Source organism: Erinaceus europaeus, chromosome 10 (assembly GCF_950295315.1).
Source record: "Erinaceus europaeus chromosome 10, mEriEur2.1, whole genome shotgun sequence".
Taxonomy (NCBI): domain Eukaryota; kingdom Metazoa; phylum Chordata; class Mammalia; order Eulipotyphla; family Erinaceidae; genus Erinaceus; species Erinaceus europaeus.
In genome coordinates, this window is record NC_080171.1 from 8,410,987 (window position 1) to 8,428,224 (window position 17,238).

Sequence of the window (17,238 nt, forward strand, 5' to 3'; positions counted from 1 at the left end):
ATCCTTTGTTCCTGACTCTTCCGCCAGAGGAGAGAGATGCAGGACAGAATTGTGTTGTGATTAGAAGAGATTAGTCAAGAGTGTCCTTGGGCAGCTTCTCCTACCTGCCTGGGTAGAGGTCTAGCTGCTTCAGTTTCTCTGATTTAACACAGAGGGAATGTTTACTATCCAGTTTCCAGTATATTCACATTTTGTAACAGCTATTCATTTTAAGTGAATCTTTTATTCTGTATGATAGGATATATCTACAGTCTTCTGAGTTTTTTGGTATACTAGAGAATTAATTTGTATATTTAAAATCACATTGTAGCATATATCTATATATCTATATCTATATGTAGGTTTCTACTACTGCTATAGTTTTCTAAAATTCTGTATTTCTGGATTATTTTTATTTCTGAATGTATTCAGAATTTTGTTGAGGTAACTGTTACTATCCAATACATGAACTGTGTAGCAGAGACACAGTTGTTCACTCAGAGTTTGGGCATGTCATCCTTGTGCAGGGGCCATGCTAGTATTTTCTGTATTGTTCTAATTTTAGTGTATGTGATGCCAAAGCAAGCGCCACTCACAGTTTTGAACAAAGAATATTTTTTGAAGCTGAACTGAAAAGAATGGGTGAGAAGCAAATATGACAACATTCTTTCCTCAAAATTCTGTATCTGATAAGTGAAATACATGTTGTTATGAGATAAAGACAGATATTATTTGAACTACATAGTTCTACTTGTCTTGTAGATAGATAGCTTTATATTTTTCTAGATAGATTTTGGAATAAAACTTTCTCAGGTTTAAATTTTTTAAATAAAATACAAACTTGTAAAAAAATAGTGTAGACTTCATCAGATGTAGAGCTTCTGATAAACTGGAGATCTGAAGCTATCTTCAAATTATACTCCCATTATGATTTCACTAATTTGCTTATTTTTTAAAATTTATTTTAGAGCACTGCACAGCTGTGTTTTATGATGTATGAGACATACACCATTGTTAACTTATTTCATTTATTGTTTGTTGTCTTAGAGGATAAATACCTTTAGAAATTATTGGGTTGTTGGAAAAGTCACAATGTGTTTTTTGAACAGGTGGCACTAGTTTATCTATGGATAAATTAGAGTCATTGACATCTATGTTATTGCTATGCTATTTGACAGGTGACAGTTCTAACTTCACTAATAATAAAATTAAATTAAAAAGCTGAGCACCTTGGTTGAGTTTTGGAGATTTTACAAGTTAAAGATAGAAGTACAAAGTGAATTTTCACCATCTTTTACTGTTTTACTTTCATCAAGCAAAGAACCTTGATCAAGCTTGTGAGAAGTTGTATAACGGTTATAGTGATGTTCTCTAAGAATGTCAGTACCAATGAAGGTTCACAAAATTCCATGTTGGTGATTTTGATCTCAACAAGGCTCCTCAGACAGGAAGGCCCACTGAGGTTTATGGCAACAAAGTAAAGGCAATAATCATGGCAGACATATGTTACATAACAGGATAAGTTGAAGAAACATTGAACACCCACCATTCAGGTGTTCATGATCATCTAAAGGAGCTGTGATAAGTCAACAATCTCAATATTTGAGTTACTTATGAACTCAATGAAGTTCATTTGACTGTGCATATAAACATATGTGACATGCTCATTAGACATGAGGAAAACATCTTTTTTGAAGTGGCTGATAACTGGTGATAAGTTGATTCTTTACAATGATGTGGTGAACAAATGATCTTGACTCCAATATGATGATTCATCTCAAATGACATGTAAAGCAGACATTCATAGGAGGAATGTTATGCTCAGTGTGATAGAATTTTAAGGGGTCCTGCTTCTTGAGCTCTTACCAAGGAACCAATCAAACAAAATTATATACTGTTGACAACTGGACAGCTTGAATGAATCCATCATCCAGAAATGTCCAGAACTTGTTAATCACATAGTGATTATGTTCCATCATGACAACACTAGACCGCACACAAGTTTGATCACCCCTCTAAGATTATTAGAGCTTGGGGACTTCTGCAGGTGAGACTATGGAGCAGCAGCTGTGTTCCTCTCCTCTCCTCTCCCGGGTCAACTAGGAATACCAAAGCACACCACCTGGGACCACAACAAGGCAAGACTAGAACGACTTCAGGAACCCACCAAACCACTGGTGAGTGGAAACATTTGTGGCTCATGGACAGGGAGGAGCCTAAGGAGAGACTGAGCAGCTGGTAAGAGTCCGTCAGTATACCAGTTAAAGCACCACCTCCAGTTTGCATTACCACCAAAAACACTGCAAAGGGAGGAGAGGACTCCCCTAAGATTCACCAAATACAACGGTGAGACTACATAACTACTGCCCTCAGAGGCTGAGGGGAGGCCCTGTACTGCCATGTGGGAATAGCGACAGTTGAAAGAATCAACTATCACCAAGCCTGCCCTGAAAGAAGTTCTGAAAGGTCTCCTATAAACAGTCAGACCATCACAATTATGTCATAATTCAGAATATTCTAAAACTCTACAAGAATGGCATTAAAATATCTTCAATCATTGATATCAATAAATGTCAGTGACATGAATTCACCTATTAAAAGTCACAGAGTAGGAAGATGGATCAGAAAATACAACCCAACAGTATGGTGTCTACGGGAAACTCACCTCACTCAACAAGACAAACAGGGACTCAGAGTGAAAGGATGGAAAACTATCATACAGGCCAATGGCCCACAAAAGGACAAGAACAACTATTCTCATATCTGACATGGTAGACTATAAAATAAATAAAAATTTAAATGATAGGGATGGACAGGGGACTGAACAATTATTAACATCTATGCATCCAATGAGAAGCCATCTAAATACATCAAACGTCTACTGAAAGAACTATAACAATATATTAACAGCAACAAAGTCATCATAGGGGACTTCAACACCCCACTCTCTCAACATGACAGATCATCCAGGCAGAAAAATCAATAAAGAAATGAGGGAGCTAAATGAGGAGATAGATAACCTAGAACTATTGGACATTTTCAGAATAATTCACCCCAAGAAACTGGAATACATATTCTACTCTAGCTCACATGGATCAGTCTCAAGGATAGTCCATATATTAGGCCACAAAGACAGCATCAACAAATTCAAGAGCATTGAAATCATCCCAAGCATCTTCTCAGACCACAATGGGATTAAACTAACACTTAACAATAAACAAGACTCATAATAGTCTCAAAATTTGAAAGCTCAACAGTACACTACTTAACAACGACTGGGTCAAAGAGGAAATAAAGGAAGAAATCAAAATGTTTCGACAGTTCAATGAAATGAAGACACAAGCTATCAAAATATTTGAGACACAACTAATTCAGTATTGAGAGGGAAGTTCATAGCCATACAAGCACACATTAGGAAACAAGAAAAAGCACAGATAAACAACCTGATTGCACACTGAAAATACTTAGAAAAAAGGAACTCTAAAGAAAGCAGGACAGAAATAAATAAAGTTAGGGCAGAAATCAATAACATTGAAAATAAGAAAACCATACAAAAGATCAAGGAAAATAAATGTTGGTTCTTCGAAATAGTGAACAAAATTGTCAATCCATTAGCTAGACTCATGTAACAATAAAGGGAGAAGACCCAAGTAAATCGGATAGTAAATGAAAGAGGAGATATCACAAAAAACACTGCAGAAATTAAAAATATCATGTAGGGGTTCTATGAATAAGTATATGCCACCAAGGTAGAGAACCTGGAATAAATGAATGATTTTCCTAGATATCCATGAACTTCCAAAATTAAATAAAGAGGAACTAGATAACACTAACAGGCCATCACAGCCAATGAAATTGAAACGGTTATCTAAAACCTTCTTAAGAATAAAAGTCCTGGACCAGATGGTTTTACATATGAATTCTACAAAACCTTCAAAGAAGTGCTAATACTTCCAGAAGATTGAAGACACTGAAATACTACCTTCCAGTTTCTATGAAGCCAACATCACTCTGATACCAAAAGCAGACAGGGAAACAACCAAAAAAGAAAACTACAGACCAATATCACTGATGAACATAGATGCTAAAATATTGAACAAAATTCTAGCCAACTGAATACAGTAGTATAATAAAAAGATTGCTCATCATGACCAAGTAGGGTTTATCCCAGGGATGCAAGGTTTGTTTATTATACGTAAATCTATCAACGTGATCCAACACATCGATAATAGCAAGGTCAAAAATCACATGGTCATATCAATAGATGAAGAAAAAGCCTGTGACAAAATCTTACACCATTTTATGATCAAAACACTATAAAAATGGGAATAGTTAGAAAATTCCTGAAGATAGTGGAGTCTATATATAGCAAACCTACAGCCAACATCATACTCAATGGGGAAAAACTGGAAGCATTTCCTCTTAGATCAAGTCCTAGACAGGGCTATCAGCATTATTATTCAACATAGTGTTGGAAGTTCTTGCCATAGCAATTCGGCAGGAACAAGGAATTAAAAGGATATAGATTGGAAGAGAAGGAGTCAAACTCACCCTATTTGCAGATGACATGATAGTATACATAGAAAAACCTAAGGAATCCAGCAAGAAGCTTTTGGAAATCATCAGGCAATACAGTAAGGTGTTAGGATACAAAATTAACATTCAAAAGTCAGTGGCATTCCTCTATGCAAACACTAAGTTAGAAGAAGATGAAATCCAGAATTCAAGTCCTTTTACTATAGCAACAATAACAATAAAATATCTAGGAATAAACCTAACCAGAGAAGTGAAAGACTTGTATACTGAAAATTATGACTCACTACTCAAGGACACAGAGAAAGATACAACGAAGTGGAAAGATATTCCATGTTTACAGGATAGAAGAATGAACATCATTAAAATGAATATAATACCCAGAGCCATATACAAATTTAATGTATCCCCATAAAGATCGCAACCACATTTTTATGAGAATAGAACAAATTCTATAAGTGCTTATCTGGAACCAGAAAAGACCTAGAATTGCCAAAACAATATTGAGAATAAAGAACAGAACTGGAGATATCACACTCCCAGATCTCAAATTGTACCATAGAGCCATTGTAATAAAAACTTCTTGGTACTGGAACATGAATAGAAGCACTGGCCAGTGGAATAGAATTGAGAGCCCAGAAGTAAGCCCCCACACCTATAGGCATCTAATCTTTGACAAAGATGCCCAGACTTTTAAATGGGGAAAGCAGAGTCTCTTCAACAAATGGTGTTGGAAAAAATGGTGGAGACATGCAGAAGAATGAAACTGAACCACTCTATTTCACCAAATAAAAAAGTAAATTCCAAGTGGATCAAGGACTTGAATGTTAGACCAGAAACTATCAGATACTTAGACGAAAATATTGGCAGAACTCTTTTCCACAAAAATTTTAAAGCATCTTCTATGAAATGAATCCAATTACAAAGAAGACTAAGGCAAGTATAAACCTATGGGACTATATCAAATCGAAAAGCTCCTGCACAGTAAAAGAAACCACTACCCAAACCAAGAGACCACTTACAGAATGGAAGATCTTTTCATGCTATACATCACACAAGAGGCTAATAACCAAATTATATAAAGAGCTTGCCAAACTCAACCACAAGAAAACAAATAACCCCATCCAAATATGGGGAGAGGACATGGACAGAATATTCACCACAGAAGAGATCGAATGGGCAAAGAAACACAATTCATAATCCCAGCCTGTCTCTCTCTTTTCCTAGTGGGGTGGGGTTCTGGGGAATTGGAGTTCCAGGACACATTGGTGGGATCATCTGCCCAGGGAAGTCTGGTTGGCATCATGCTAGCATCTTGAACCTAGTGGCTGAAAGAAGAGTTAACACATAAAGCCCAACAAATTGTTGACTAATCATGAAACTAAAGGCTTGAATCGTGCAAATGAAGATTTGGGGTCTCTATTTTATAGATAGCTAGTAGGTCTATTTTAGTTATATTCCAAAGGGCCCATGACTATATTATTATTTTTTTCTCTCTTCTGAGCTTGACATCTGATATACAGGTGGATCCAAATTATTGTCTAGGGAGATGATGTCATGGCTGGAAAAAGGACCAGACAGCTGGATCAGAGAAGAGAGTAACTTCCAAATATGGGAAAGCTGTATAAATATTGTTGATTGTACACCCCATTGATTTGATCTGATAATGGGGCCCATATTCAGCTTATATATTTTTAAAGACAGAGACTAGGGCGTAGTTAAGAATGTCTCATATATTCCATGTGTGAGGCCCTGATTTTTGTTTCCAGCACAAGTGGTCACTCAGAGATAGATGTAATCTAACTGTTGGTAGAATACTGCTTTGTGGGAGTCAGCCGGTAGCACAGTGGGTTAAGCACACATAGCGTGAAGCACAAGGACCGGCATAAGGATCTCCGTTCGAGCCCCCAGCTCCCCACCTGCAGGGGAGTCGCTTCACAAGTGTCTAAGCAGGTCTGCAGGAATCTTTCTCTCCCCCTCTGTCTTCCCCTCCTCTTTCCATTTCTCTCTGTCCTATCCAACAACAACGACATCAATAACCACAACAATGTTAAACTACAAGGGCAACAAAAGGGAAAATATATAAAAATAAATAAATAAAAAGACTACTGTTTTGATGTTTTCTCTCTCTTATAAAATTATAAAATAAAAAAAAAACTGAACTAGGGAGGTGACTCAGAGGCTCACTGGCAGAGCATACTCCATTCAAAATAGTAATAAATAAATAAAGACAAACAAGAAGCTAGTATTAAAGCAAGTATTCCTTTGAATCATATCTGCCATTTGCTTGTTTGTAATTTCATCATTTTTGTTGCTATGGGACAAGTACATTATATTGAGACTGTCAGAGACTAAAGGAAACCATCTTGTGCTCCTGTGCATTCTGCAGAAGTCAAATACCCAATCTAAAGTCAGACTGATTGATAAGAGAGTAAAAGCCAAAAAGCACCTTACTGATAATATATAAACTCCCTGTATACACAGAGAATACCCATAAAGAATGTCCACTAGTATAGCCTTAGATGGCTTCTTAACTTAAAAAAAAGGGGGGTGGGGGTTTGAAAACTCAATTAGGGGACATTGCTAGGAAAAGACTGAGTGAACAAAGGGAGGGTGTTGTTCTGAGGATTTAAATTCTACTGTTTTTTTTTTTTTTTTTAAGTAGCTAAGAAGATTCAGCCTTCTACAAATGCTGAGGGAGACATACTTATAAGAGCCCTTTCTTTATTCATGTAAATGTTTCATTCATTTATTTATTCATTCACTGTCTTCACCTTCTAGGCTGAAGACAGTGGATGAATATTTATTTATTTTTTCTTCCAGATAGAGACAGATGGGCTAGAAAGAAAGGAAAAAATAATCCCACAGCACTGAAGCTTTGCTTGGCCAGGGGGTGTGACTTAGCTACAAAGCTGCTTCCCACAGCACTGAACCCCCAGTAATTTTGTAGCTAAGGCACACCCCTGGCAAAGCAATGAGCTATCCAAGTGAATTATCTTGCAAACCTTCCTAAACTCCCCCACCCTCCAAAGACTGCTGACTTGTCAAAGACCCTCCTGTGAAATAAGCATGTGTAAGTGAAAAAACATATTTTTCAGTAGTGACAGATTTTGTTTCCCATACAGAGATAGCTTTACTCAGCTGTTTAAAGATAATTTTTTTATAAAATATTTATTTATTCCATTTTGTTGCCCTTGTTGTTTTATTGTTATAGTTATTAATGTCGTTGTTGGACACGACAGAGAGAAATGCAGAGAGGAGGGGAAGACAGAGAGGGGGAGAGAAAGACAGTCACCTGTAGACCTGCTTCACCGCCTGTGAAGCGACTCCCCACCTAGAACCCAGATGCTGACGCAGGTCCTTGAGCTTTGCACCACCTGCACTTAACCCACTGAGCTACCGCCCGACTCCATTTAAAGATCATTTGTGTGAAACAAGGAGTACGGAATGCAAGAAGCAAATTCGAGTGATGAGCATACAACATTTCAGATGCATTAAATAGTATCTCATGTGGTCAGAACGACCACCTTGTAGAAAATAACATTTCCTGACAGAAAAGCAAAAGGAATGCTTCACTGAGATATTCAGTCATGAGCTGATAACCGGTAAACTCAGAGGCTTTGCTGAATCCACACATGGAGGGTGTGCTGAACCCCATTTCCTATCTCAAGACACTAGACATCTTTTTCAAGTTACAGGCAATCTTTGAACCTTCTACTTTCTGCCTGTGTTGAAAAGTAGAATAAGATTAAGAAAAAGTTATTAACTATCTCACAGAAATGGTTGTGAGGGTGAAGTTGGCACACAGTTGTGGAAGTGCTTTTAAAAATCATATTATGCTAAACAAATGTTAGATCGTACTTATAGCCTCTTAGAGCGGTCAACAAAACCAGGTTTTACCATGGCAGTTAGCTCTCACAGGCAGTCAAGCATGACGGAGTTCTGCTCTGACAAGGCAAAGATAACAGCAGGCGAAAATGAATGCTGCCTAATCCCTCTCCACTCAGCCCCGTTGCTGTTGCTGTGAATTGATAATACTCCTCCAAATTTTCCACTGTGGTTTGATAGCTTCAAAAGTCTGATGAACGAGAGGAGCTGTTCAGCCTCCAGCAACATTTATCTGAAGAGGTCCATATCTTCTAGCTTACAAAGTTGTAAAAATAACCTGCCAAGATGAAAGACATAAAATATTGCCTTACTGGGAGTCGGGCGGAGGCTCAGCAGGTTAAGCACACGTGGTGCAAAGGTGAGCCCCAGGCTTCCCACCTGCAGGGAAGTCGCTTCACAAGTGGTGAAGCAGGTCTGCAGGTGTCTATCTCTCCTCCCCCCTGTCTTCCCCTCCTCTCTCCATTTCTCTCTGTCTTACCTAACAACGACGACATCAACAACAACTACAACAACAATGAAAAACAACAAAGGCAACAGAAAAGGGAAAATAAATAAATATAAAAAATTTAAAAAATATATTGCCTTATATTTAGAGTACATTATCCTGTACTACACAAGCGCTGACTCCTCCCCCATCCAAGCTATTACAACACCTGATGGTAGCTGTTAAGAGAGGAAGCCAAGTTAGAATGAGAGTTGCAAACAGATTTCCACTACACACACATATGAAGAAAAAAAAAGAAAGGTTTTAAAAATAGGGGTGGTGTTTTGACTGTTTTTGATGGCTTCATTGGCAGTCCCACATTTTTCTTGTTTTGTTTTGCTTTGCTTCTGTTATTCTTGGTGGGGAGGGGTTTCAGATCAAAGCACTAGCTCCCCTTTCAGTAGACACTGTTCACCTAAGACTCAAGGCAATCACATAGAATTTAAATTCTGTAATTTATGGGGGTGACAGTCTACATGACATTATAAACAGACAATTCAGCTGGTATTAAAAAAATCAAGGGGGCAGGGAACAAATCATCAAGACTTCTAAGGCCACAGGCTATAATGCACAAGGACCCAGGTTCAAGCCCCCCAGTTCCCACCTGCAGGGGGAAAGCTTCCTAAGTGGTGAAGAAGGGCTGCAAGTGTCTCTCTGTCTCTCTCCCTCTCTATCAAATAAATAAAGATAAAAAATTTAAAAAAAAAAGACTTCAGAGACTCCTGTGTTAATGGGAGGACGTTCATTTTGGAGTTCCCAATGGGTAGGGAGGAAGGATTAGACCACACCTCAGAGTGAAAAATCCCTATGAGCTTTTATCAAAATGGAAGAGGAGTTTAGGACCATCTTGAAATATCAGGAAAGACCCCAGAGTGGCTGAGTTGGGTGCCTCTGTTGATATCATCTGTTAGAGGCACTCCATCAGAATCCTTTGCTAATCTAGGAGAGGCCTCTCATGACAGCCAGGTTTCAACCATCTTAGTGCTTCACATGTCTAATCATCATCTTTTCTGTATCAACTGGTTGCTTTCTTTTGTTTTTAAAGATGTTTCTTTTTTTAAAATTATATTTATGTATTGGATAGAGACAGCCAGAAATTGAGAGGAGGGGAGAGATGAAGAGGGAGAGACAGAGAGAATTCTGCAGCCCTGCTTCACCACTTGTGAAGCTTTCCCCCTGCAGGTGAGGACCAGGGGCTTGAACGCTGGACCTCAAGCATTGTAACATGTGTGCTCAACCAGGTGTGCCACCAGCTGGCACGAGCAAGTGGTTGCTTTCTTATTTTTAATTAAAAAAATTTTTTTTTCCTCCAGGGTTATTGCTGGGCTCAGTGCCTGCACCATGAATCCACCGCTCCTGGAAGCCATTTTTTCCTCCTTTTTGTTGTAGCCTCGCTGTAGTTATTATTATTGCCATTGTTGATGTTGTTCGTTGTTGGATAGGACAGAGAGAAATGGAGAGAGGAGGGGAAGACAGAGAGGGGGAGAGAAAGACAGACACCTGCAGACCTGCTTCACCGCCTGTGAAGCGACTCGCCTGCAGGTGGGGAGCCGGGGGCTCGAACCGGGATCCTTATGCCGGTCCTTGGGCTTTGCGCCACATGCGCTTAACCCACTGCGCCACCGCCCGACCCCCTATTTTAAAAAATATTTTAATTATTATCTTTATTGATTTGATAGAGACAGAAATTGAGAGGGAAGGGGGAGACAGAGAGGGAGAGAGACAGAGAGACAACTGCAGCTCTGCTTTACCACTTGTGAAGCTTTCCCTCTGCAGGTGGGGACCGAGAGCTGGAACCTGGGTCCTTGTGCGTTGTAACAGGTGCACTCAATTAGGTGTGCCACCACCAGGCCTCACAAGTGGTTGCCTTCATTCTCTCTCTCTCTCTCTCCCTCTCTCTCTCTCTCTCCTTTCTCTTAACTAGGCAGAGCCATTGATTGATAAGAGAAAAAAAGCAAAGAGGAATTGGCTAACAAAGTCTAAGTCATCTGATATAAGAAAAAGGCCCAGCAAAACTGACTAGCTCACTAGTATACTAAGTATCCTTAAATAATACCATTTTATTTTATTACTAGAGTACTGCTCAGCTTTGGCTTACAATGTTACTGGGGATAGAGTTCAAGAATGTTGGTGCATCTTTTTGCATAACCATTAACACAATCCCCCCCCCCCCCAGCCCTTGGAATTATCTTTAAATACTCTGCTTAATGCAAAGGACTATAAAATGAAGGCCTAGTGAGAAGGTTACAAAACAGGAAAAAAAAGTGCAAGAAAAGTGTGCAGATTTAAGTTCTGTCTTAATTCCAGAATAGATCTTGTCATAAAAGAATCCCAGAAAGGAGATGTTTACATGTGAAGGTCTCTTTCATAACTGACCTTGACATGTCTGAGAATGAGATTCCTGTAAAATTAAACATCTGTTTAATACACAGTTTGAGGTAGCAGCTTTTTGCTCCATGCTTAATCATAAACATCTGAGGGTTGCAATAAAAAAAAAACTCTTAGATTTGGAGAATGATTCGTGATTTGAATGAGCAGAATATATACTGTCTTTGGTTAAATTTTAATTATCTACCTTCCTATGAGTCTATTTAAGAAATAATCTATCTTTTTTCTTTTGTCATCAATTCCAGTCTTTCTACTTTCAAAATTAGGACAATACACTTAGAGTTGAGAGTCTGAATATTTTTCTGAAATTCCAATACACAAGACTTAATGATTGCTATCTTTATGATGGGATGGCTAAGAACTAGTTTAAATCTTCAATTTTCAGCTGTATCCTAAGTAGTTATAAATCAATACAAATGTATTACAAACTTCCTGATAGTGATATCTTGTTTGTTCTCAACTAGAAAATCATTTTTTAGTATTCAAAGTATTTTAGCAATAGTTTTAACTGAATCAGTTATTTTTTTTTCTGTAGTAATCACCTTTTTTATCAGGGAGCAGTTATAAAAATCAGTTTTACACAGCATTTTTTAAAAGTATATTTGCTTATGATGGAGAGAGAGAGAGTGAGAGAGAGGCAACATAACTCTGGGCAGCTCTGGGTTCCTGGCTTAAGGTGGTGCTGGAGTTTGAACCTGTAGCCTCTGGAGCCTCCAGCACAAAGTGATAGGTTTTATTATGAAGCTTCATTGAATAGAAACCTGGGGGCTTCTATTCAATGAAAAAAACACATGTGAGGGAGTCTGGCGGTAGCTCAGTGGGTTAAGCGTAGGTGGCACAAAGTGCAAAGACCGGCTGAAGGATCCTGGTTTGAGCCCCTGGCTCCCCACCTGCAGGGGAGTCGCTTCACAGGCAGCGAAGCATGTCTGCAGGTGTCTATCTTTCTCTCCCCCTCTCTGTCTTCCCCTCCTCTCTCCATTCCTCTCTATCCTATCCAACAACAATGACAAGAATAATAACTACAACAATAAAACAACAAGGGCAACAAAAGATAATAAATAAATAAATATTGAAAACAAAGAAAAAAGCAGATGTGAATGATAGAAGGAAGTGAATGGTTACTACAGTGGTCACCAGATGGGGGTTAAATTTTCTATGGCAAAAAAAAAAAATTCTGGGGCAAAGAATTGTATTCTGCAGCTCTCTTGAGTCTTGACTGTAAACAGATAGAAGCACAGTCTGGTCAACATTAGTTTCAGAAGGAAAGTTTCAAAATTTAACAATTTTTCCTGTTTTTGTTTGTTGCTTTAACTAGTGATTTAGTCATGGTTTGTAAGGTTATATAAGATTACAGAGGTTATAGTTCCACACTGCCCCCACCCCCAAAGTTCTGTGACTTCCTTCCAACAATAATCAACATAATTCTCACAAAGTCTTAGAGACAGTTTGGTCCTGTGTTTTGTTTCTTTGGTTGGTTTTTATGCAAGTTCATTTGTTTAAATTCTCAAGGGCTAGCTGTAATTATTTCAAATAAATCATTACAAAGCACAAGAAGATGATGGATTACTTATTTTCCAGCATAATCTTCTCATATCCTCATGCCTCATTTTCATCATACTATATATTTTACTGCATTTTCATATTCTGTTGTACAATGTATATCTACCTGAACAGAACACCAAGGACAGACATCACCATTTTCAAACAAAGGGACAGACCCCTGTTCATCGAACAGATGACTTGCAAAATAAATCTGAGGCAAAAAAAACTATAGATGACAACATGAAAAATTCCATTCCACCAGCTACAGTATTTCCTCTGTAAACACAGAACTTACTCTACCTCTTTCTAATTGGCTAGTCACTGTCCTCTGTTGCTGTAACTGTCTGGTTAGTGTATTCCAATTAACACCCCTTTGCCCCTTTGTTTGTGAATTCTTTTGCAAGACCCTCCCACTGGCCATATCTTTGCTACCATTCCTCTGCACCCCAGTCCCCCAGCCTCACATCAGAAGGGGATGAACTTATCAACAGGAAAAGACTGAGGGAGTCAGGCGGTAGCGAAGTGGGTTAAGTGCAGGTGGTGCAAAGCACAAGGACTGGCATAAGGATCCCAGTTTAAGCCCCTGGCTCCCCACCTGCAGGGGAGTCACTTCACAAGTGGTGAAGCAGGTCTGCAGGTGTCTATCTTTCTCTCCCCCTCTGTCTTCCCCTCCTCACTCCATTTCTCTCTGTCCTAACAGCAACGACATCATCAACAACAACAACAATAACTATAACAATAAAAAACAACAATGGCAACAAAAGGGAATAAATTAATAAATATTAAAAAAAGGAAAAGACTGAGTATGCAGTATTTTCATGTTATAGGCCTCTAATTTAGATGTAGAAATTAATGGGGGGAATAGTGTAGGGAAGAAGTTTCTCTTTCCCTCTAGGTTCTGTGATTGGTTTAATAATTAAATGGACACAAAACATTTTAGCCAGAGAGAAACAAATTTTGTACATTAGGGAGTGGAAAGATAATCAGATGATATATCAATAGTTTATGAACTACCCTGAGCTAACACGAAGAAAGTAGTAGTCTGTGGTTTCAAAGAGGATAAAGATAAATCACAGGAAGATGAGAATGTCTGGGGGTGGGGCTAGAGGTTGCAAACCTAGGAACGTGCACATAATAAGATCTATAGATCCTGGTTTGAGTTCCGGTTCCTCACATCCAGGAGGGGGGTCACTATGCAAGCAATGAAGCAGGTCTGTAAGTGTCTTTCTCTCTCCCTCTCCATCTTCCCCTCCTCTCTCAATTTCTCTGTGCCCTATCTAATAACATGGAAAAAAATGGCCACCAGGAGCAATGGATTCATAGTGCTAGTACTGAACCCCAGAGATAACCCTGGAGGTAAAACAAAAATAAACAAACAAATGTTTGGTAAACAAAATAAATTTTTTAAACATTTTCCATAGAATGGATTATTTTTTAAATAATGAAATTGTCTGTCTACATATAAAGAAAGCATATGAGAAAGCTTAACTGTGAGGGAATTGTCAGAAGTTTTGGAAATGAGGGCTCAGTCACTTAGAAATGGTTCATAAATAAAATTATTTTAGTAAAGTTGCGGACAGTTTAATACAATTTGTTGCTTGTGGGGGCAACATATTTACTAATGATGCAATTCTTTTTTTTAACATTTTATTTATTTATTCCCTTTTGTTGCCCTTGTTGTTTTATTGTTATAGTTTATTATTGTTGTTGTTGTCATCATTGTTGGATAGGACAGAGAGAAATGGAGAGAGGAGGGGAAGACAGAGAGGGGGAGAGAAAGACAGACACCTGCAGACCTGCTTCACAGCTTGTGAAGTGACTCCCCTGCAGGTGGGGAGCTGGGGCTCAAACCGGGATCCTTACTGAGGTCCTTGCAAATGGTGCATTTTGTTTTACTTTTTTTTCTAGTTTTTAATTATGGAAAATTCCAGCATACCATAAGAAATACTATGGTAACTATCATCTAGCTTTAAAGGCTATCAAAAAAATATACATTTTCTCTATCCCGTTTTTTGTTTAGTTGGAAAACATTTCATTCAAATGATTTCATTTGAATCTGTTCTCATTCTCACTGCTGCTGGCACAGCTCAGTTGCTCGGGATGCTTGGGAAGCATGGATGACGAGCATGATTCATATTTGCGCTTGATGAACATTACTTTGCCACCTAATTTTGTTGAAGCTATTCATACCTTATTTATTTGAATTGCCATTTCAATTTCTTGTTGTTTTCAAGGACTACTAAAGATATAGAGAGATAAAATAATCATGTTTCTAACACCAGAAGGAACTTCTTTCTAGGACTGGAGAGAGATCACCCAAAAGGGTATGGCCCAGATTCCAATTTTGATGCCAACGGGAATACCAGGGGATGTTGGGAACAGCTGTGGCGTTGTGATGTCTCTCCCTTTCTGTTTTTGATTGAAAACACCAGCACAAATAATGAAGGCATTCATGTATAAGGTCCTGGCTTTGCAAAAAACCAAACAGCAACAACAAAAACCCTCAAGTCTCTGTATAATTACTAAAGATTACTCATGCTTTGAGAATATGTAGACATTATTTCGGGTATTTTACTAAGGTCTGGTAACCTCATGTGCCAAAAGAGAAACAGGGTCCTACTGTGTGATCATAGTCTGCAATCCCTGTGAGATTAATATTAATGCTTCGGAGCCACAGTGCCTCTAACAATGCTAAGATCACAGTATACAGTCTATTAATAGGTGTAGATCACACTATACAATCTATGATTAGGTGCAGAGCACAACATACATTCTATTAATAGGTACAGAAATATGAGTTTCAGAAATGTCACCAGGGAAAACTAGATCACTCTGTTAAATCCCCTCATGCAAAGAAGCAGGGTAGAAACTGGAGGCTTGTCTTGACTGCACTCCTGGTGCTGGTCATCATTTGATATTCGTCACTGTCACTGTTCATGTGAATTTACTGAGGAGATGACAGTTTTCTGTCATCACCGAAAGTCGAGGAGGTGAGTTGATAGGCACATAGAGAGTGGCAAGATTTAATCTAGCAAATGACTTACTAAACAATCTATCAAAGATATCAATCTTTTCCCTGGAATACTTACATGGAATACAGATACCCATGGTTCAGACTGAAGTAAGGTATTAGTCATGTTTACGCAGTGCTAAAGCTAGTTTTCAGATGGTTTGCTTAAATACTAGTGTTTGGAGAGCTGGGAGGTGGCATGCATATTACGTGTGTGAGGACCCATGCTCAAGTCCCCAGGCCCTAACTGCAAGTGAGGATGGGGGAGCTTTACAAGGGGCAAAGCAGGGCTTCAGCGGCCTTTTTCTCATCCTCTTTATTTTCTTTTATCTCTTAATTTTGGTGGAGGGCAAGATGTACAAACATATATCTTGGGGAGATACAAAATTATACTGCTGAAATGATGCAGCCTTGGAAAAGAGCATTTTCTCAATAGAAACAGTATATTACAAAATGAGAAAACAAAACAAAACAGCTCTCAAATTACTAGTATTTTCAGTTTATGTTTGTACCTGGACTAATTGCTCTTAATAGTTTTAAATGTCTGAGTGACTATTAATGTAAACACACACCGCTATCCACCTGCTGATTCAGTGATTCTTTGTGTTCACTGTAGGGTTATATAAATCCTTACAACCACTCTGAGTCCTAATCGGTAACTGGATTTAAAGAATTAAAATATTTACTGAAAATAATGTATGCTGAGTTTTAACATCTTAATTTATACTTGACAGATTAAAATAAAAATCTATGTAAAAAGTTAACCCTAATTTTGTCATGTCATTATTATATGGTAATTAATAGTGATTTATAAGATTGTAAGATAACCAATTATATTTCCACACTGCACCCCCCCACCCCAACAATAACCACCATCATTCTTACAGAGTCTTAGAGACAATTAACTTCTGTTTGCTTGCTTATTTTGAAGTTGATGTTTCAGTTCTAGAATCTAGAGATGCTATATATGAGGGAAATAATCTGGTAGTTGACTTTTATCTCTCATTTTTCTAAGCACCATCACTCGCTAGTTCCATCTGTCTTGTCCCAAAGAACACAGTAAAGGCATCATTTGATGGCAGGATAGCAGTTCATGGAGTACATGTTACATAACTTCCATATTCACATTTAGGCTGTTTCTATATGTCTGTAGTTTTCTTTCTCTCTCTATGTCTCTCTCTGTCTGTTTCTGTCTCTCCCCCTCTCTCTTTCCTTTCTCACTTCCTGACAAATTCTTATTTCAAGAATAGGGAGTCTGGTTAAGAGCACTTGGTGCAAAGCGCAAGGACCAGCTTAAGGATTCTGGTTCCAGCCCCCGGTTCCCCACCTGCAGGGGAGTCGCTCCACAGGTGGTGAAGCAGGTCTGCAGGTGTCTGTCTTTCTCTCCCCATCTCTGTCTTCCCCTCCTCTCTCC

General features: G+C 38.5%; 1 non-coding gene across 1 annotated transcript; it reads right to left on the bottom strand.

The window, feature by feature from the left end:
* Positions 1 to 460: 460 nt before the first annotated feature.
* Positions 461 to 568, bottom strand: LOC132541056 (U6 spliceosomal RNA). Its single transcript, XR_009552246.1, has one exon. It is a non-coding gene; the product is annotated as a U6 spliceosomal RNA (small nuclear RNA).
* Between the last annotated feature and the right edge of the window lie 16,670 nt (positions 569 to 17,238).